Consider the following 22,362-nt stretch of genomic DNA (forward strand, 5'->3'; position numbering starts at 1 on the left):
ACTCAAACAGGTACTCACTCACCCATACAACCACATATACCCACTCACCCACAAATACAGCCACTCACACACCCACTCACCCATCCATAGAGCCACTCACACACCCACTCAGTCACTGATGCAGCCATTCACTGCTATTATATATAATTCAAAGGGAGGGGGGCTGAGCAGCCCCCTTCCAGAGGCCGATTTCATCCCTGAAGACCCCATCGTCGGGGCCAGACCGTTTCTTTTTTTAAATATATTTTCATTAAAGGGGGGGCAAGCAGCCACCCTCCCAAGCTATTTTCGGCCCTGGAAACCCCATTCCCCAGGGCATGGCCACCTTGCTGGGGAACGTTGGGGAGCCTGAAGGTCCCCGAAGTTCCTACCTGCTCCCCTCCTCCGGCCGGAGCCAGCATTGCTTTTACACTCAGGGAGCTGCTGGCATGCAGCTCCCTGTGTGTAATAGCAAAGTGCTCCGCTTTTTTAGCAAGAGAGAGCAAAATGCTCTCTCCTGCTCAAAGCGGAGCACTGTTTGCTATGGCGGAAGCAAGGTACCCCTTTCATTGCCATATTTTAGCTATGATTAAAAAGGTATGTGGGGGTAAGGATATAATGACCCTGTTACCCTATTAGCCGGTTAACATGTGTCAGCCCCCAAATCAATGACCTCTTAGGTCCAGGGCTTTCATCAGGACACATACACTGGCCTGTGGTTATTCTATAGATCAGCCCTACTGGTTAGAAAGGACAGACAACATGCAAGACATTTATACATGCACCAATAGGGTTTACTATTATGTTAAAGTGGGGCAGGGAACAGATTCACCCCCATCCATCATTCCTATCAGATGGCCCATCCTGCGCACTTCTACACTCTTTTGTCTCACTGTTTGGGAGGAACCTACAAAGCTTAACAGCAGGGTCATATGACTGGCTGTAGGCACCAAATGGTTAGGACAAGAAAATGCTAACTTTCTAAAAATCGCATTTTCTGAATTGTGAATTAAAATCTGAATTTACCATTAAATAGGATTTTAAAGGAGAATTTATTTGACACCAAACATGGCATTCCTACCTGTTTCCAATCAAAAGGTAGCACTTATTAAATATTAAATGTAATAAGGTAACCCAATGTAATCCTATGGGTGAGTTAGGCCTGACAGTGGTGAAAAACAAATTTACGGAGTTTTCACTACCAGAACATGTAAAACTTAAAAACACATATCCTACTTTTTGAATTCAACGCCCTCTGGCTTATGGGCTGTTTAGGGCTTAACTTAGGGGTGACATATGCATTGACAAGCATTTGCAATGCAATAGGTCTTCCTTTTGGGACCTTATAAGTATTTAGTGATGCAGTACATTATCGCACATTAGTGCAACAGAGATCTCCGTGGCTATAAATGTATCGCCGTGTAAGTACTCCGTCAAATACCAAAGCTGGAGCATGTTGAAAGTGCTGCCTTCTGGATATTGTCTGATACGGTTTTGCATTTTCTAAGACGGTTTCCAGTGCCAAAATGATTTTTAATTGATACGAGAGATCCCACATCAAGCTGATTAAAATAACAGCTACTCACCACTCTTGAAAGGTAGCACTGATTTCTTGAAATCATTTTAAACAGATTGTCTTTTTTCCAAAGTTAAATACACAAAGTCAGAGAAGCATTAAGTGAGAATAAATACACAGCAACCTGAAGCTAATGAGACCTTTTTGACATCAAACAGAATAGTGAGTCTCTCACTGTCTCTCCTGCTGCTAAAAGCTGTCCCCAACGTACTCTGTCACCGTGTACGAAAATTGAGGCAATTCTGCAGACATGTGCACCTTTCCTAACATTTCCCACAGGTGCTCTCTGCAGCTCCACTTCTATTAAAGTCCTCTTAGAACCATTCTGCAGCCTCCCTCTGTCCGTGGTGAATCGCTCACACTCAGGGAGATTGGTTGCCTTGGGTGGATGGTGCAATATGAAGGAAGACAAGCATGGGAGTATAATCACACACTAAACCATAGGGTCTGCAAGAGCTTCCCAAAAGCCTGGGGAAATGGTAGCTGCACATGCGCCCACTGTTTGAGAGCAGGCAGTAGTAATTTTTAATGCTTGATTAGTTCAAATCAGTGAAATGGAATTAAGGAAAACACAAAAGAAACTCTCAGAGTGAACCCACTTTACTTTTAATAGATCATAAATACCATAACAAAGTGAACCAGCTGACAGTAATCACCACAACACAATGAAGACCCAACTATTATGCCAAGGTGATTCAGCTGTAAAAAAGGGCCTGCATGTTCCCCCTCTTTGATATAACAACATGGATGGTCATACCGCCGCAGTTGTTTTGTGGACTCAGAAAACCTGAAACTCTGTGAAGCGTTGGCCGACCATGAGGAATGCTGCATTGTAATGCCGACCCAAAAGAACAATGACTAAAATCTCCTGGGAGGGAGCCAACACCCAAAGGGGACAATTACAATGAATGCACCAATACAAACGCTGCATTTCTAAATGCCACAACCTATAACCAATGGCAATCATTGGCTTGCAAAAAGCCCTTATAGGAAATACAACAGTCTTGCAGACAGCACAAATGCTGTAAGCTCGACCTAAAAAGGAATGTTTAGACCTGGCAAAAGGTTTATTTTTCCAGGTATAATTGGCAGTTTAAAACTGCACTACAGGCTTAAATGGCAGGCCACAGACATGTTTTAAGGTGCTACTTTAGTGGGTGGCACAATGAGTGCTGCAGGGCGACTAGTAGCATTTAATTTACAGGCCCTGGGTACATGTAGTACCACTTTACTAGGGACTAACAAGTATAATAAATGTGCCAATTGGGATAAGCCAATTTTACCATGGTTTCAGGAGTGAGCACAAGCGCTTCAGCACTCATTAGCAGTGGGAAAGCACTAACTAAAACAAAAATTAAATCAGAAAAACAGGAGGGGTGAAGACAAAAGGTTTGGCTGTAAAAATCAGGCATATATATTCATGTGGTTAAGCAAGACACATACATGTAGAACTGTTTCAATGTAAAAAAAAAGAATGTGTAGATAAGTAAGTCATTATTACTACATATAAAAATGACAATCATTATTTTATAACAAGGTGGAACACAATAATATTATCCTCACCAAGGAGAAGAGGGTTGCCTTAGAGACCAACCTGGAAACATTGATTTATAATGCAGTGTCTGAAGATGTACGCATCATGGGCTCTCCCTGGCCTGTGGTTATTCTATAGATCAGTCCTACTAGTTAGAAAAGACAGACAACATGCATGTATCAATAGGGTTTACTATTATGTTCAAGTGGGGCAGGGAACGGATTCACCCCCATCCATCATTCCTATCAGGATGGCCCATCCTGCGCACTTCTACACCCTTTTGTCTCACTGTTTGGGAAGAATCTACAAAGCTTAACAGCAGGGTCATATGACTGGCTGTAGGCACCTAATGGTTAGGACAAGAAAATGCTAACTTTCTAAAAGTCACATTTTCTGAATTGTGACTTAAAATCTGAATTTACCATTAAAGAGGATTTTAAATGAGAATTTATTTAACACCAAACATGACATTCCTACCTGTTTCCAATCAAAAGGTAGCACTTATTAAATATTAAATGTAAAAAGGTAACCCAATGTAATCCTATGGGTGAGTTAGGACTGATAGTGGTGAAAAACAAATTTACGGGGTTTTCACTACCAGAACATGTAAAACTTAAAAACACATATCCTACTTTTTGAATTCAACGCCCTCTGGCGTATGGGCTGTTTAGGGCTTAACTTAGGGGTGACATATGCATTGACAAGCATTTGCAAAGCAATAGGTCTTGCCTTGGGACCTTATAAGTATTTAGTGATGCAGTACATTATCGCACATTAGTACAACGCAGATCTCCGAGGCTATAAATGTATCACCATGTAAGCGCTCCGTCAAATACCAAAGCTGGAGCATGTTGAAAGTGCTGCCTTCTGGATATTGTCTGATACAGTTTTGCATTTTCTAAGATGGTTTCCAGTGCCAAAATGATTTTAAATTGATACGAAAGATCCCACATCAAGCTGATTAAAATAACAGCTATTCACCACTCTTGAAAGGTAGCACTGATTTCTTGAAATCATTTTAAACAGATTGTCTTTTTTCCAAAGTTAAATACACAAAGTCAGAGAAGCATTAAGTGAGAATAAATACACAGCAACCTGAAGCTAATGAGAATTTTTGACATCAAACAGAATAGTGAGTCTCTCACTGTCTCTCCTGCTGCTAAAAGCTGTCCCCAACGTACTCTGTCCCCAACGTACTCTGTCACCGTGTACGAAAATTGAGGCAATTCTGCAGACATGTGCACCTTTCCTAACATTTCCCACAGGTGCTCTCTGCAGCTCCACTTCTATTAAAGTCCTCTTAGAACCATTCTGCAGCCTCCCTCTGTCCGTGGTGAATCGCTCACACTCAGGGAGATTGGTTGCCTTGGGTGGATGGTGCAATATGAAGGAAGACAAGCATGGGAGTATAATCACACACTAAACCATAGGGTCTGCAAGAGCTTCCCAAAAGCCTGGGGAAATGGTAGCTGCACATGCGCCCACTGTTTGAGAGCAGGCAGTAGTAATTTTTAATGCTTGATTAGTTCAAATCAGTGAAATGGAATTAAGGAAAACACAAAAGAAACTCTCAGAGTGAACCCACTTTACTTTTAATAGATCATAAATACCATAACAAAGTGAACCAGCTGACAGTAATCACCACAACACAATGAAGACCCAACTATTATGCCAAGGTGATTCAGCTGTAAAAAAGGGCCTGCATGTTCCCCCTCTTTGATATAACAACATGGATGGTCATACCGCCGCAGTTGTTTTGTGGACTCAGAAAACCTGAAACTCTGTGAAGCGTTAGCCGACCATGAGGAATGCTGCATTGTAATGCCGACCCAAAAGAACAATGACTAAAATCTCCTGGGAGGGAGCCAACACCCAAAGGGGACAATTACAATGAATGCACCAATACAAACGCTGCATTTCTAAATGCCACAACCTATAACCAATGGCAATCATTGGCTTGCAAAAAGCCCTTATAGGAAATACAACAGTCTTGCAGACAGCACAAATGCTGTAAGCTCGACCTAAAAAGGAATGTTTAGACCTGGCAAAAGGTTTATTTTTCCAGGTATAATTGGCAGTTTAAAACTGCACTACAGGCTTAAATGGCAGGCCACAGACATGTTTTAAGGTGCTACTTTAGTGGGTGGCACAATGAGTGCTGCAGGGCGACTAGTAGCATTTAATTTACAGGCCCTGGGTACATGTAGTACCACTTTACTAGGGACTAACAAGTATAATAAATGTCCCAATTGGGATAAGCCAATTTTACCATGGTTTCAGGAGTGAGCACAAGCGCTTCAGCACTCATTAGCAGTGGGAAAGCACTAAATAAAACAAAAATTAAATCAGAAAAACAGGAGGGGTGAAGACAAAAGGTTTGGCTGTAAAAATCAGGCATATATATTCATGTGGTTAAGCAAGACACATACATGTAGAACTGTTGCAATGTAAAAAAAAAAAAGAATTTGTAGATAAGTAAGTCATTATAAAAATGACAATCATTATTTTATAACAAGGTGGAACATAATAATATTATCCTCACCAAGGAGAAGAGAGTTGCCTTAGAGACCAACCTTGAAACATTGATTTATAATGCAGTGTCTGAAGATGTACGCATCATGGGCTCTTCCAGGGTAATTTGCTACTATTTTGGCAAACAATCCATAATAGCCTTCACATTTATGGAATATTAGTGCTTCATATTTCGGTAGATGTGTGCTGTTGCAATAGGTGGTACCAACTGCACATGAGTAAAGTCAATAGGTCCAAAGACATGAGGTAATTTGACAATTTCATAAAAACCTTTCTTTATCTTTAGTTGTTCTTGCCTTGAATTTGGGAAATGATGAAATTGAAGTGTTAAGGTGATTATAGTCTCCAGGACTTTTTGCCAAAAGGAAGAAAGAACACCCTAGGAGAAATGTTATGAAAGGACCCAAATGCCAACAAATGAAGTACTGCCATTAGTTTCACACGTGGTGAGATGGTATTCGAATAACCAGCTCTGGAATGCAGAGTTGGTCCACTATTCCTCAATAATGTGATTGAAGATGTGTCCTTCTTCAATCTGTAGAACTGTATCACTGTTCCTTCCTTAGATCAATGAGGCTGATCCTCTGATGAAGATCTTCTCCTTCCTCCTTTTCTGTAGCTGCTGCTGTTGCAGGAGTTCCCCCACTCACAGAATAATGACCTCCATGGCTCAAAATGGTTGGGAAAGATTATTAGTTCCAATTCCTTTCTATAGTGATGACATTTTGTGACATCTGCACCAGCTAGGACCATGCGTAGGATTCTGGGGCAATTTGAGCATTGTGCTGCACTGCAGGATACAGCATCTGTTTTTTAAATACCACTATGTAAAATTCGTGATTGGGTTTTCATGGGAACACCCACCTTGCAAACTTTAAAATATGTTTAACACAAGGCGCCACACAGGACCAAAAAAAGTCTAAACTACCACTGCATCTCTTTGTAAATCTGACTTATGGCTTAGCATTGCCTTGCATCCACTTGCGCAAGACAGTGGCTTAGTAAATCTGGACCCAGGTTTGCATCCATTGAATTCTGTAGACATGATATGTAAAGATCCACTCATAGAGCTTCATGTTTGTTCAAATCTTCTTTATTATAGAGCACCTCATCCTCACAGCTGTACATACCGAGGTTTGGCTGAACTGACATGAAATAGAACTTCCAAGTCAGATTATCACCTTCCTGGAATGCCCACAATAACATTCTACTTCATTCCAGTGCACATTACATATTCATGTTGCAGCACGTCTCCCCCTTACAAAAAATAGAAAAAAATAAGCACAACCCACAAATAACCTAATAAAGTAGAAAGGTTACAATTAATAGAAAAACAATGTATTGTTCAAGCACACCATACTATGGCATATCCCCTCTGTAAGATACAGCTCTGTTTAGGTTCGAAATTCTCCCATCATCCACTTTGATAGCATTGTGAAATACTTTTACAATTCTATGTGGAGCAGAGTACTTGAAACAACTTTTTGATCTTCCAGGACATTTAATTTTCACTATCCCCCCACACCAAACACACAACATGCAACTGATTTTCTCAAATCAAAATTACATTTATGATCCACCACACTCTTTAATTCTTTAGAAAACCCATTCTCAGACTTCCATTGCATGCTACCATTTTTATCCCAACACTTCCAGCCTGGTGACAATTCTATGTTGGCTTTTGTATCTCAGAATAACTGAAAAAGCACATTTTCGTTTGTTGAGCGATGAGAAAACCTATGTGTCACTAGAATTTTTCAAGCCTTCCCTCCAACTTCTTCCAGCACACACTTCGAATTGCACATATTCTCTTTTTACTCTGTTAAATCTCCCAACAGAAGCACTTCCTTTGTGGTGACACAAAGAACACTTGCGAAAAAGAAAACTTTTCATCTCTCTTGACCCAAATTGTGGTCCATTATCCATTAGGATTGACTCAGGTAATCCCTCTCTGTTAAATAACTCATTCAAAAAAAGCAATTTTCTTGGTCTCTGTTCCTCTTGCAACTCCCATTTCAGTCCAACATGAAAATTGATCAATGAGAACCAGAAGGTAATTACAGTATCCCCTGTCATGTAATGGTCCCAAAATGTCTAAGGCAACCACTTCCCAGGGCTTACTTGGAAGATCTCTACATTTCATGGGGGGCACCTCACTTTACACACCTTATAACTCCTTGTGCAATCCAAACACTCTCTTATCAATCTCTCAATCTGGATGTCCATACCTAGCCACCAATAGTCCATCCTGATTCTTGCATTAGTTTTTCTTCTACCATGGTGTCCTTCATGCGCAAGTTTCACAACTCTTTCCCTGAGAGAAACTGGCACCACCAATCTCGTTTCACGCAATATGATGCTATTCTCTCATGACAATTCGTTTCACGTTCCAGAAACACTCAGAATCAATGTTTTTGTTCTTCCCTAAACTCCATCTAGTCTGCATGGCTGCACCCACCTTCTGCAACACTTCATCTTCACGAAGAGCATCCAACCATTCATCCTGTGATATGTTACCTTCCAAGACTACACACACCTTCACTTGATCTGCGTCTTCCTCCTCTGTGACTACACTAAGCCTAGACAGACAATCCACAACTTTGTTGTGAAACCCATTAACATGGCTAGCTTTGAACCTAAACTCTCACATTCCCACTATCCACCTGCTTATCCTCATGGAAACACTATCCAGACCCTTTTTGCTCAAGACCTCAACCAAAGGTTTATGATCTGTCAGTTTGGTCAGTTTGGTAAACGCCTTCCCACATACAAAATTCATCAATATTTTTATGGCCCAGAAGGCTTCCCTCTCTATTGTGGAATAGTTAGACTTGGTTCCATGCAAAGATCATGATATATGTGTTATCATACTAAGATCAGCCTCATCATTCTTGTCACATTCTTTTTGTAGCAATACAGTACCCAAACCAACTGCACTTTCAACATTCATTATAGAACACCACTTGTTGGGATTAAAACATTGCAACTTGTTGGCACAATTAAGACTTTCTTTTACGTCAACAAATTCTCTCTCACAATCCTCACTCAAGAATTCCTCTCTCTTCTTGAGTAACTGTTTGATTTTGAGATGAACTTAGCACGAAATTCCACCATATCCAACAAGGACTTCAACTCTTCCTTAGTCGATGGACTGCATAAGGACAGGATACTAAAAATCAACTCTTTCTTGGGACAAATACCATCACATACCTTACTTATCCTGCATTTGCTGAGTTTTAGAGTCAAACTATTCTTCCTTAGTGCTTACAACACTTGCTTTATTCTCAAATCATGTGCTTTCAAAGGTTTCCCAAAGATCAGAATGTCACCCTGGAAACACTTAACTTCTTCCATGCCGCTGAATAACATATACATCACTCTCTGAAAGATGGCCACAGCTGACAAGACCAAAAGGCATGCGTACATAAAGATATGTGCCAAAGGGAGTTTTGAAGGTAGTGAGATCTTTAGAGTCAGGAAGCAGCTTTATTTGATGGTATGCTGCTGTCTGATCCAGAACGGTGAACAAATGTGCTCCATGCAACAAAGTCACTATCTACTTAATATTAGATAGAGGGAAATGGTCAATAACAACACATTTACTCAGGGCCCTCAGATCCATACACAACCTGATTTCTCCTGATTGTTTACATGCTATTATTGGAGCCACCCATTTTGAGCTTTCTAACACCTCAATGATCCCTTCATTACATAAATACTCTAATTCCTTTTCTACTGAGTCGCTCATGGAAATGGGTATAGATATAACTTTACAAGCCACAGAAATGGAGTCTTCCTTTAACTTTATTTGATGAACATTGCCCTTCAAATACCCCGATTTTCCTTCAAAAACCTCTGGAAATTCATCCACAAATTTGTCTTTGGGATCTTCAGTAGTCTTCACAATCTCAAGACTGACCATTAACCATCTGCATCCCTTTGATGTAATCTTCTCTCAACATAACAGGAGGAGAGGTATTAGGATCCAAAAGAATACCAGGATCCCTTTGGTGTGGCCAACTCAATACACTGTCCCCTTTGACAGGAACATACATACACTGAATTCTGCTACTCTGAAATTCTATGTCAGCTTAGACGAACCCCTCCATAACCACCTTGGACAACATCAGGTTATTTCACAGCTACTTTGTCACCAAACTCCTTGTCAAATAATTTATCGGACATTAACATGAGTCAAGCACCAGAGCCTATCAGTGCCTCCATATGCAACCCATTTATTGAAATTATATATTTGGGATACTTCTTTTTTCCAACTTCAGTGGTAACAGTTAACATACAATCTTCAACCATTTTGATAGATTTAGAGTATGACTCATCCCAAATTGCACACTGTCTTGCTTGAGCGACAGTACTTCGCAGGGTGCCCCTTCTTATTGCACATTTTGCACAAAACATTCAGAGCTGTACTAAAGGTGGGCACATACCCCACATTCCCACACATATAACACACACCCCTGAATCTAGTTGAAAGAGGTTGTGGCATTTTTCCTTTGTTCTCTTCAACTTTCAGATCATCTTTGTTAACCGGAGGATTACATTTTTCTCTAATTCTTCTACACATGCCAATGAATGTTCAATTTTTTTAGCTACAGCAATAACTTCTGTAAAGTGTGGGATCATCCTTGAAACACAATTCTTGTCTGACTTTATCAGAGGGGCAACAAAGCATAGTCTCCGATGCGATCCTTCATAGAAACTCCAAATCTACAAGATGAAGCCAATTTCCTAAGGATGGTAATATATTTCTCAACACTTTCGCCATGTCTCTGCTCCCTCATGCCAAAATGATGCCTTTCCAAAACTGCACTCGCTTTTGGAAGAAAATGCAGATCTACGTTTTTATACATGCATCAAACTCGTTTAAGTCTTCTTCCTTCTCCTCCTCCAATTCTGATAAATTTTCAAAAATGTCTTGGCCTTCACACCACAAACCATGCTTTGGAAGAGAAGTGTACCTCACTGATGTGAGATTAGATCCACTTACGTTGGCATAATGACCAAATGTTTTTTCAATTTAGACCACTTAATTGCAGGTTCTCCTGGTGAGGTGAGAAAAAATGGAGGAGGAGGTACATTCTGCATTTTAGATCAGTTTCCAATATATGTAGATGGTTAATGCAGTGAACACAACCGGAGTATCATAAATAAGCACATAAGAAGCAGGAGTGAACAAACTTACAAAATTATGATTGAATTCCTGTCAATAAAATGGTTAGTGTCATAAACAAAACCAGGTTGCATGAAATAAACATTGGAAAAGGCAACAAAAAAAATACTTAAAATCAGCTTAAATAGATTATCCTTTCTCTTTTAATCAAGGTGCAATCCAGAGGAAGTGAGGTTGGCAGCCTAGACGTACTGTTACTGGAAACTGAAGAACAGAAATGCCACAGGAAGAAAAAGGTGGCAACCTAGTTGTCAAATCATCTTAGAAAGAGGGGGTGGGGTTGAAGACACGGCCCAAGAGCCGGGAAAACCCAGGTGCCGAGGCTGAAATATGAGCATGTGAGACCGCTTCGCTGTGATGAGTGTAGTGCTGGAGAAATGCCTTGCGTCTGTGCTGTGGCTGTGTTGAGGTGCTCTTGGCCAGTAATTGCTACCTTAACCCTTTGGGCGCGGCGGAATTTCTCCGCAGTGCAGGAAAATTCCACACGTGCGCAGATCGGACGGATCCCGGCCTTTCGACGCACACGCCCACCGTGACGTCGGACGGCCGGGGCCCGCCCGACGCATGCAAGGGGTTAAATATCCACTCATAGAGCTACAAGTAGGTTCAAATCTTCTTTCTCATAGAGCACCTCATCCACACAGCTGCACATACCCAGGTCTGGCTCAACAGACATGGAAGGGAACTTCAAAGCCAGATCATCACCTTCCTGGAATGCCCACAATAACATCCTATTTCATTTCAGTGCACATTGACATATTCCTGCAGAATTTACCATATGATGCAATCTGACAACTTTCTTAGAACTTTGACTATCAACCTTGGGTGCAACATGTCTTTTGTACCGTTCTCTGCGTGAATGCTGTACCTGACACAACCAGGGAGCAGACTTGCCCAACCTTTGAAGTGTGGATGCCTCGATCCAGTTATAATCTGCACTGCCCCCGGGTTCATGTTAGCCGCTGCACAGCATACTTTGAATGATCAGAGTACAGTTACAGAACTGTGGACTGGAACACATGCTGGTACTAGCAGCAAGTAATTACAGTGTAAAGACGGATTTAATAAAACGTTGTGCTTTGAGTACAAAATTAGTAAGGTTGACATGAAGTTGACAGCTATTCTATGAGATTATTCCTAAAGATACGATATTCATGTTTCATTAAAGGGGCATGGTCGGACAGGGATAGAATATAGGTGGTTGGATAAAAATAATAAAAAGGGCCCCCATTAGTGAATCAGAAAGCTAAAAAAGTGGCCCACATTTGAAAATCAGGGCAGTTTCTAACTAGTAAAGAAAGACACATTGTGTAGGTGTATTCCAAGGAATGGGGGACCGCGTCTCAAGGTATGGGAAACTGCCCACACATTGGCCTGTCATAGTACGAGACTGCCAGATGAGCTAGTCCAACCGTGTGGAGGGGTGACAGGCATTATTTCGCCATTTTAAGACTGGTATGAAACATTAGGAATGGAAGAAAGCTCCTTATTAAGGAAGATAAAACCTGGTGATGTGTATTAGGATTTTACACTGGTGCTAGGTGCACAGTACTGACATACAAGTTTCCCTCAGTGATCAGCACTGAGTCCCATTCTGTGTGACATCTATGTCGTTGGTCATCCGGTCATATGGGTTTGAAGTTATGTCATATGCAGATGACACCCAGCTAATCGTCACTTTGGGACCTAACCCGCAATACACAAGAACCAGATTTAGAGACTGCAAATCTCATCTATCAAACTGGATGCATAAAAATTATCTACAACTCGATGCCTGCAAGACTGAAGTGATTCTGTTTGGCAAATCACAATAATTTTAATCAACGGCATGGTGGCCCACCAACATAGGTCCATACCAAAATCTATGGTGCAAACCCTTGGGATTATAATAGAAGATAAGCTATCCATAAAAAAGATCACGTAAACCAGACATTGGCCACATGCTACGGCACCTTGAGAACACTACAATGGATCCAGCTGGAATTCAGGAAAGCGCAAGTCCAGGGTTTAATAATTAGCCCACTAGACTATGGCAATTCCCTAATGGCCTCCATTAATGAAAACCTATATACTAGGCTCTAGGTAATGCAGAACACCGCTGCCAGACTAGTCATGAATCGTCCTTCCTGATCCCCTTTGGTACCCACCCTGAGAGCACTGCATTGGCTCCCAATCAGGAAGCGTACATGCTTCAAACGTATGTGCATCGCACATAAAGCCTTGCATGGAGCAGGACCAAGCTATTTGTCCAAGAAACTCAGCTGGTACTCACCAATTAGACACTTCAGGGTGATATGTGTGCCTTACGAATGGTCATAACATAACATACAGTATCAGTGTATTAACAGGCATCGCTAGGAGGAAAAAAACCTGAGTTGGCCATATCGAATTTAAGCCATCTGTAGTACTGGAAACATCATCACTTTGAAAAATAAACATAAGAACTCACCTTTCTCAAACTGAAGCTGTGCGGGTGAAACATGGTAATGTTCCAGTCCTACATACCATGCCTAGATATATGCCATACATGTATAATTTGTTTGGGGCGGAGTCATTCATAGAAGCTGAACATTTGGGCACAGCGAGGTCTGTTTTTTGGCTGTGAAATTTTGTGGGAGAGAGACACAAATGCCAGAAGCAGATTCCCTACAACACCACAGCCAGCCCTGCAACCACAGGAGAATGGATATAACTCCAGGTGATAAAAGGGGAAGTGAAAACAAGCATTGGCATAGCCAATAGGTCTCGCCTTTCGGACCTGCTGCATAACTAAATACTTATAAGGTCCCAAAGGCGAGACCTATTGGCTATGCCTATGCCAATGCTTGTTATGAAACTGGGAGCTTGTCCGGTGTAGAAGTGAACACCTTTTGTTATGCAACTGTGCTATCTAAAACGAATATATTTAACTGGCAATTTCTCCCAGTTTGTGTGTGTGCTGCAGACATCACAGCTTAGAAGTTGAGAAGTGATGGCCCCTCTATTACCCAATTCTGCTTTCTGCAGCACATGCATTAACTGTGAGTTAATGGTATGAGCCAAGTTATTCACAATACTTGGTTACAGCAAAACTCCAGCGTTAAGCACTTTTACAAAACCAAGTTATTATTTCATAAAGGCCCAGGAAGGGACACTCCCTTTAGATACGCATTTAAGATGTGAAATATATTGCATGCTAAACTAGGGTGCATCATTTGCTTTGAAAGCCAGGGACACGAAGTACAGCACCACCTTATTGAAATAAATAAGTGCGGGATAAAAATCAGCGGCTTCTACATTTGTTCACCGCAACTCAGACTGCAGGCTTGTTTCCGTGCCCACCTGTGCGAGGCTGTCCCATCTCTGACCGGGGTCCTTCAACACACTCGTGGGTGGATTTCAGCAACGAGAAGGGAGCATTTGTAAAATAAAAATACTCCATATCTGGAAAAAAGGATTTACTGACAAGGAGCTAGGCCCGCCCTCGAAGCCCGTGTGGAGCTGGCCGAGCAAAAGGATAGTCAAAACAGACATGGCGGAGCCGGCCTGCCCCTTGGAAGACAAGCCCGGAAGTGGTTTGAGCGCTTGCGCGCGCGCTTGTTCCCGCCGCTGCAGGAGAAAAACTGATGTCAGGCTGCGCGTAACCGCAAGCCGTAGGCCGTGAGCGGCTACAATTCCAGGCAAAGGTGGGACATGCACCCGCCTTTGCCCAATCGCATGCTGTCTTTTTTCGAAAGACACACGCAAACACCAATAAGAAAAAGACTAAAAAAACACACACACGAGCGTGCAAAAAGTCTGGAGTGATTCCAAGAAGTCGTTTTACCTAGTGCAACGCATGCGTGCTGCGCTAGAATAGACCTAAAAAACAAGCACAAGATAACACCGCCGGATTCCTTCAAGGGGACTGCAATATTTCTTCAATCTGTAGATTCCTTCAGTGTTCTAGTTTTCTTATGTGTCTGTAATCATCATACATAAAGGCATGTACATTCTCATATATAGAACATAAATTGGATGTGTGTGTTCTTACCTAGTACCTCTCACTTTCCCACTAGACCCAAATAGCTGTAAGAATGCAGTGAATATCCTGTAAATCGAAACAAACACAAAACATAGAGTAAGGAAGGACTCGGAATGATCCCACAACTAGAACACCACTGTAGCCCCCAATATGTACCTAGCAAATACAATAACAGATTTTAAAGGCAGACCAAAAAAATTACATAATTCCTTCAATGTGTCGTCAAAAACAAAATCCATATGAGAAGGGATTGAGTAATGTTCCAAAGAGCGACAGAGAAAGTCTTTAGAAAGTATTGTCCTATATTTCTCGATCACTGTATTTTAGTGGAAATAACCACTCAGCCTCTTCCTTCTTTTGCAGAGTAGGTAGTTCATCATCCATGAGGGTCTAGAAGTCACATCACTTGATGGTGAGAAATTATATGCATGCACTTTACCAACTTAGAAGAGCAGTTAGCTGTTGGTAAACCTTTTGCCTCCTTTTCTCTCCTGCAGGTTTCCAGAAAAAAAAACAGTAGCAGGAGCAGCAAACACCAAGAAGACACAAGCACAAGGAACAGCCACTGCTGGAAACTGCAAATTCCAGATCTGCGGTAGCGTGAGGAAATAAGGAGCAAACAATGCCAAGAAGATAAGATAAGAAAACATTAGTTTCTTTTAAAATAATTATGGGCAAGGCAAGCTGCTCGAGCGTAAGCTTTGTACTGCTGCATCCAAGAATCCGGACGGCAACTAGCATGGCTTCTGGGAGGCCAGATCAACGCAGGGAAATGTGGAAGGCTATGTAGTGACCTGCTGGTCACTATTCTAGTCTTGCAGTTGTACCTGCCACTCCCTGAGTGCTGCCTTACACCCCACCCACACCCATCTAACACAGGCACCACAGGACATGCCCTTAGCGGACTGCCAAGGGTTGAGAAGTGGACCAGCTGGCAAGAATTACCTAAACATCCCTAGGCTGCAAGAGCATTGAGAGTCAGTGAAATGCGCACCCAGTGGCGAAAGGACACCACTGCAAGTGGAAGAAGTGAGTGTGCAAACCGCCTGAAGGAGGAATACGCTCAGATGAAGGACGGAGAGCGCAAGGAGAGTACTGCGCAGAAGATCGTACCCAAGACACTGACAGGTAAGGGCCAGAGCCCGACAGAGGTCTGGGAGAAGATGACCTTCCAGAGGTCAGAGAGAGAAGATAACCTGCCAGAGGTCAGAGAGAAGATGTCCTGCCAGAGGTCAGGGAGAAGATGACCTGCCAGAGGTTAGAGAAAACAACCTGCCAGAGGTCAGCAAAGATGACCTGCCAGAGGTCAGAGAAGAGGTGACCTGAGAGAGGTCAGCAAAGGGGACCAAGAAGAGGTCAGTGAAGATGAAAGAGGAGAGGTCTGACAAGATTGACCGAAAGTCAAAGTATGAAAGCCTACGAGAGGTATTGAAAGGAAGAAGGTCGCGACAACAGGTCTGGTCACCGAACAAAGAGAATGCATAGTCCTAGAGGTAGGACAGGGCTAGGGAGACCTGTGTGAAGTGCATGTCATGACAGTACCTTGGTAACATTGGTGGCACCATGAGAAGCTAGCTGTCCAGGAGTCTTCATCACGCCAAGCAAACCTGGTGACTGCAGAGGTGAGCAAGCTGGACAATTTGTGACATCCACCTTTGGGGTCTCACAGGGAATTGGATGGTGAGACTACTCAGACGTCCTGAGTGACCTCGGATGTGGGGTCTAGAAGAGGATCCGACCACTCCGCACCAGACCGTGACAATGGCGAAGTACATTGAGTCCAGTGGAAGCCTAGTGAGGTGGACCTTAGGGACATCCCGTGAGAGGGGAACACCCGGGAGAGGGGCATCCTGATGAGAGAGGGATGTTAGTAACTACTCCACCCTTCTGCAGCTAGAACCACTGCTGCCTCTGCGAAGACGCAACAACAACCAGGACTGATTGGTGAAAATGTTACATCTATCAGATTCACTATAACTTCACCTGCACCGTCACAGAGAACTGTACATATAGAGACTTTGGTGACAACTTCCACGCCTTGAGTCCGAGGAGGACCGGACCCACAGGGCAACACTGTACTGTGCCAAGCAGAACTGGTGATCCTAGCTGCAGTTGTACCATCTTCTTGTTTCTGCAAGCAGCTGAACAGATTCAGTGGAAGTTTCTGTTATTGTTTTATTTTCTCCCACAGGTTGGACTTTGATGCCCCAGTTTGAATAAAGTTTGGGAGGGATGTAGTGACCTGCTGGTCACTGTTCTAGTCTTGCAATTGTACCAGCTACTTCCCGAGGGCTGGCTTACACCCTACCCCACCCCACACCCATCCAACACAGGCATCACAGGACATGACCCTAGTAATAAAAGGGGCCAGGCGCACATTCCCTGGGCCAGTTCTACCCACTAAGTTCCCGTGTCCGTGTACTGGTTATTTATTGTTGGGCCCTAGGGCCCCACAGCATTAAAGGCTAGACTGCGTGTCCCACCTTGGCCCTCCTCCTCACTTCCTGGCTGTCGACCTTGCTACCCTGTTCTGGATGCATGGCGCAGCTGTGATAGAAGCAGGGCTAGCTTTAGGCCCTGCTTCTATGGTACTTAGTTAAGGGTGAGGCGCTGTATTTAGAAATCACTTACTGGTTTAAAAGCACCTTCTGCAGAGTTCCTGGTGTGCCCAGCAGTGTTCAGAGAGCAATACAAAATGTCAAGATAACTCTGGTAATTAGTGTTCCTGCTGAGAGAGATTGGGGTATTGTCTTGTGGCAGTTTTGACTCATCATACAGTAGCTCAAAGGGTTAATATGCCTGCTGAAAAGAACGTGTACCATGCAGATCACAGAACTGAATTGTATGTGGATAGATCAGTGGGTTACTGCTTTTGTCACAAAGATCATTTTGTTACTTGTAGTTCATGAGTTACAATCCTAATACAGCACAATGACCTAAGAATTCCCATTCAAGAGCTACATGCAAACTGCATGGTATAGCTTAGAACTTTATGTTTTTCCCCAGTCTTTCATTATTTTAATATTGCAAAAAAAGGTTTGTATGTTATAGAAATACATTGTTAATACTAAAGCCAACCCTAGCCACCATGGTATGTTTTAATTCCTGAGTTTGTGCTTCTCGAAACCGAACACTCTCAAAATAAATCACCTACTAGAATTAATGATGTGATTCATACACCTTGTAATCCTCATTTTGTTATATGACATTTTCTATAGACTAATTTACACACTTGTGATTCGCTGTCTCTCTATAATAAGTGTGTGATGTAAAGTGCTCTGATATCCTCCACTACAGTAGTGGCCAGTCCTCACCCAAGGTGGGGGGGGATGGGCCTGAGGAGGGTGAAGGGAGGTGCGGAGGAGGGATGAGGGAGGTGGGGAGGGTTCGGGGACGAAAATAATAAATACAATTAAAAAACTTACCTTAACGCCGCTGCCACTGTCTCCAACACATCAGCTCTTCCTGCTTTTGGCCCTGGGCACAGGATCCCATTCTGCTTTGCAGCCAATCCTGAAGCTGCTCTCGCATGAGAGCAGCTTCAGGATTGGGCTGGGCGCTGGCAGTTTGCTACTCCCAGGCAGACTGGGAGCCTTCGCCTGCTCTCTCCAGCCCCAACAACGAAGCTGAGGCTGGAGAGCGCTTCACTGCGCATGAGGGGTTTGGCTGGCCTGAGACGGCGGCCAAACACCTCATGCGCAGTGAAGGGAGAGCCCACCACTCCCCTACCAGCAGTGTCATTCCCTGGACCCGCCTCCAAGACTCGCCAGAATTAAAATAAAACTGGTTTAAAACCGTTTTATTATCGTTATATTCTCTGGTGGTGGCGGGGGCGGCGGCGCTCCTCCGTACTAATGGAGAGTCCGCCGCTGTCAACTACTATGAGTAGAGCTGTAAAATAAACAAAATTCATGTGAGAGGGGTATATGGATAGATGAGGGACAATGTTGAAGGATGGTAGAGAGGAATCTGTGGAGAAGGAGGTCCCTGGGGGTTGCACAAAAAAGATTGTCGCATAGGGTACCACCAGCACTAAAGCCGGCCATGCATAGAAGTAACATCTGAAGGGGGCTCCATGCTCTAATAAAATGAGGCAATAAATGTGCAAATAGGTCACTCAATGGGACTTACATCAAAACAGGTGAGTATTGTTGGATTGTTTCATGGAAAATCCTTGAGAAGAATGTGTGCACTGGTTAGTTGTAGGGACCTCCCACCAGGGATGTCAGAGTGTGATGTTTATCTGACTTCGAGAAAAGAGTGTTCGTTGTGCTGCACCCCTGTGTCCTTGTCAATGAACACTCACCCCTAATGCTCAATTTGTAAAAGGATAAATGATGGGCCCCGAATTTGGTGCCAAGGCTGGGTAGTCTTAATTCCGCCTCATGCTTCTTAAATTCACCAAGGGACACTTCCTGCCCCTTTATCTCACTCTTCCAGGCTCCTTTTCTCCCGTTTTCTTTTGCTGTTACTTTTTTCTCAATCTTTCACTTTCTCCTTCATTCCCACTTTTTTGATTCTCTTTCTGTTGCTGTGGTTCAAAGTCGGAAGTGGAAAAAAGTCCAAATCCCCAGAAATGAGTGCTGGTATGCCCTACCTACAACCACCGGCTCAAACTAAGGACTGCCCCCACCCCCACCACGCCCACAAAGGGTGCTCAACTGCGTGACGTCTGACCCTGACCGGAACGGGAGAGTGCTCCATACTGCCTGAGTTCATAGTCCACGTGCAGGATTTATGTGAGCAGACAAGACTCCCTGTAAAAAGTCCCAGAAGAAACCCCATACTCTGGTAGATTAAACACCACTGCCTCCTCATGGTTGCTCTGCTTCTGGAACCATAGGATATCTACAGGATAAAGGCTCGGACATGGTTAATCGAGAAGCAAATTATATATTTTTTATTTATTAATAATCCCTAATGCACATGTGGTTCACAGAGAGATAATGAAAGTTGTAAGCATTCAGGTATGGAACTTCACATATGGAATGTGGTAAATGCTTTGAATTGTACATCAATGTGTTGTTTTCGAACATTATGAAAAGTCCTCTGAATGTGTCCCTGCACTTTTTCAGCAGATCCTATTAAAATTTGTTATAATGTTTTGTTTAGATGAGAATTAAAATAATACAGTAATCTGACTGTCATTGTAAATCTGTATTGTATGATTACTTAAAATCATTTACAAGGAACAATATCTAAGTTGCCACATAAACGGAGAGGTCAAGCCTAAAACCAGGCAATTAAAATCTGTGCAAAAATCGTTGATAAAATCTGTTTAAGACAATATTAAAAGGCATGACTTTTAAAGCCCAAGCGAGATTAACAGTTTATGTGTGTGCAACATAAAAGCCGAAATCAAGATTTAAACCAGTTAACTAGCCTATGCAAGAGTTGTTTGAAAAATCAGTTAAGACAATATAAAGGCATCACATTCGAAAACCAAGCAAGACTGCACGGAGCTGTAAAATGCAAGGGCTGCATGGACAAGTTACAGTATTGACTCCAGATGTTACAGTGTTGGTCCAGGCATTATGAAGCAATAGCGAGGCGTGCATAGAGCTGTAAAATGCAAGGGTGAAAAGAGCTGAATCATGCAAAAAGCCATAAAGTACAGAGTACATACATGCATGTAGCCGTAGACTTCCAGATCCTAAAATGTAAATCCGTATTTGTAAAGCAGGAACTACTCACCCTTACGGGTCTCAAGGTACTGGGGGCCATCGTGGAAATTAATGAGCTATTGCCCAGAGTCACATGGTGCTGAGCTGAGCTGCCGCCAAAGCTGGGGATCGAACCGTGAACCCTGTGTTCCAAAGTCAGCTGCCCTGGCCGGTGCACCACACCTCTCCTCTCCTAAAATGCAAAAAGAGTGCATAAATCCGTGTGATGCCAAATAATATGGGAAGCCCCACATGAGAGAGTGTCTTGGCAGTAAGGTAAAGAAGGTGCATAGGCCATAGAATGTAAAATGTGAACCATGCATGAATCCATAAAGTGCGTGGTGCGTGCGTAAAGCTGTGTGCTTCCAGGTCCTAAAGTACGAAATGCATATATAAAGTCTTCAGTGCCAATTCATACGAGGTGCCCCCAGGAGAGTGTTTGGTCAATATTTTGGCTTCGTCTGGCATTCAATATCCATTCAACATTGGCGCCTGTGTGAGATGATGGTCTTCAGCCTTCAGCATGTGCTTTGCTAATAGCCTTCCTGCTTCCGCATAGAACTTGCCAATCTGTTCGAGCTCCAGTGGTACCGCAGTTGTGTAAATGTATATTAACGCCTCTTTGCAAGTTCTCACGCCATTTTGCAGCAACATCAATCTGAGATACAAACGCCTCTGATGTAATAAAGCAGGGCAACAGCAAACAATGTGCTCAGCTGATTCTGTGTGGTGCTGGCACAAGCTACAGTCCATTTTTCCTGACAAGGTATTTTTCTAATGGCCTTTATAGTCCCACATTGGAAGCAAAAATTCTGTAAGGCTTGCCTTCCCAATTCTGCCTTCAGGTATGGTTGGCCCTCTGTGGTTTCATGTGAATGCGCGAGTTCCTCTGCACCGGGGATGTTTTGAATCCATTTACTGTCCTATTGCCTTGAGGTGTGCTTGCCTTGTGTATTTTTGTAATCTTTTTTATTGTTTTTAAAGCTTTTCAGTAAACATACCATTAAATACAGTTATATATACTCATATCTCGGGTACAGTACAGTGCAGCAGAGGTTACATACACCACACAGAGAGCAAAAGGTACAGAAGGCCGCAGGCACCAGTAGAGCTTCCCCTATAGGGAACAAAGCGAACCAGGATCAGGCAGAGAAGGACCAGTACAACACCTGGGGGTGGCTCTCCTGACAACCATGGACGCAATGTCGACAGCTATATTCCACCAAGCAGATAAACAGGATCTTCAGGTAGACTTGTTAAACATCTTGGCAGTACACATAGTGCACATCGACAAAAAATTACAAGCATTAAATGACCTGATCGAGAGAGCCCAAAAACATAATTACATACAGCAAGTAACATGTCATTGTGAAACCCTAGGAGACACGCCTGAAACCTTGATATCACTTCTTGCTGATGTACTGACCGAAGTAAGGGTACAAGCAGCAAGAGTAGATACGAGACAAATTGTTCAAGAACATGAATCAGAAGATTCAGTAGTCTCAGTAAGGACAAATTCAAGTCACCCGCTTCAAAGAAATCAGCGTACAGCAGTAGAGCGTTCATTCCCCAGACAAAAAACTGGGAGAGAATTAGGAAAAGATCTAAAGGAAAAGTTGTTCGATCTCCTACGATATCTAATATTGGTAATCTAAGTAAGGAGAGTGAAGAGATAGGAGCAGAGGAACTTGTACAAAACGTTACAAAAAGGGATAAAAAAAGACAAAGAAAAGCAAAGAAGGAGGGAAAATTGACACAACAAAAAACATATAGCAATTTTTCAATCAACATATAAAGAAACAGACATCGATAGTGGAAACAACAAAAAAGTGGAAGAAGACACCTTGGAAACATCACAGGAACCCAGGCGCGAGTCTCAATCTTTTT

This window comes from Triturus cristatus, chromosome 12 (assembly GCF_964204655.1).
Source record: "Triturus cristatus chromosome 12, aTriCri1.1, whole genome shotgun sequence".
NCBI lineage: Eukaryota > Metazoa > Chordata > Amphibia > Caudata > Salamandridae > Triturus > Triturus cristatus.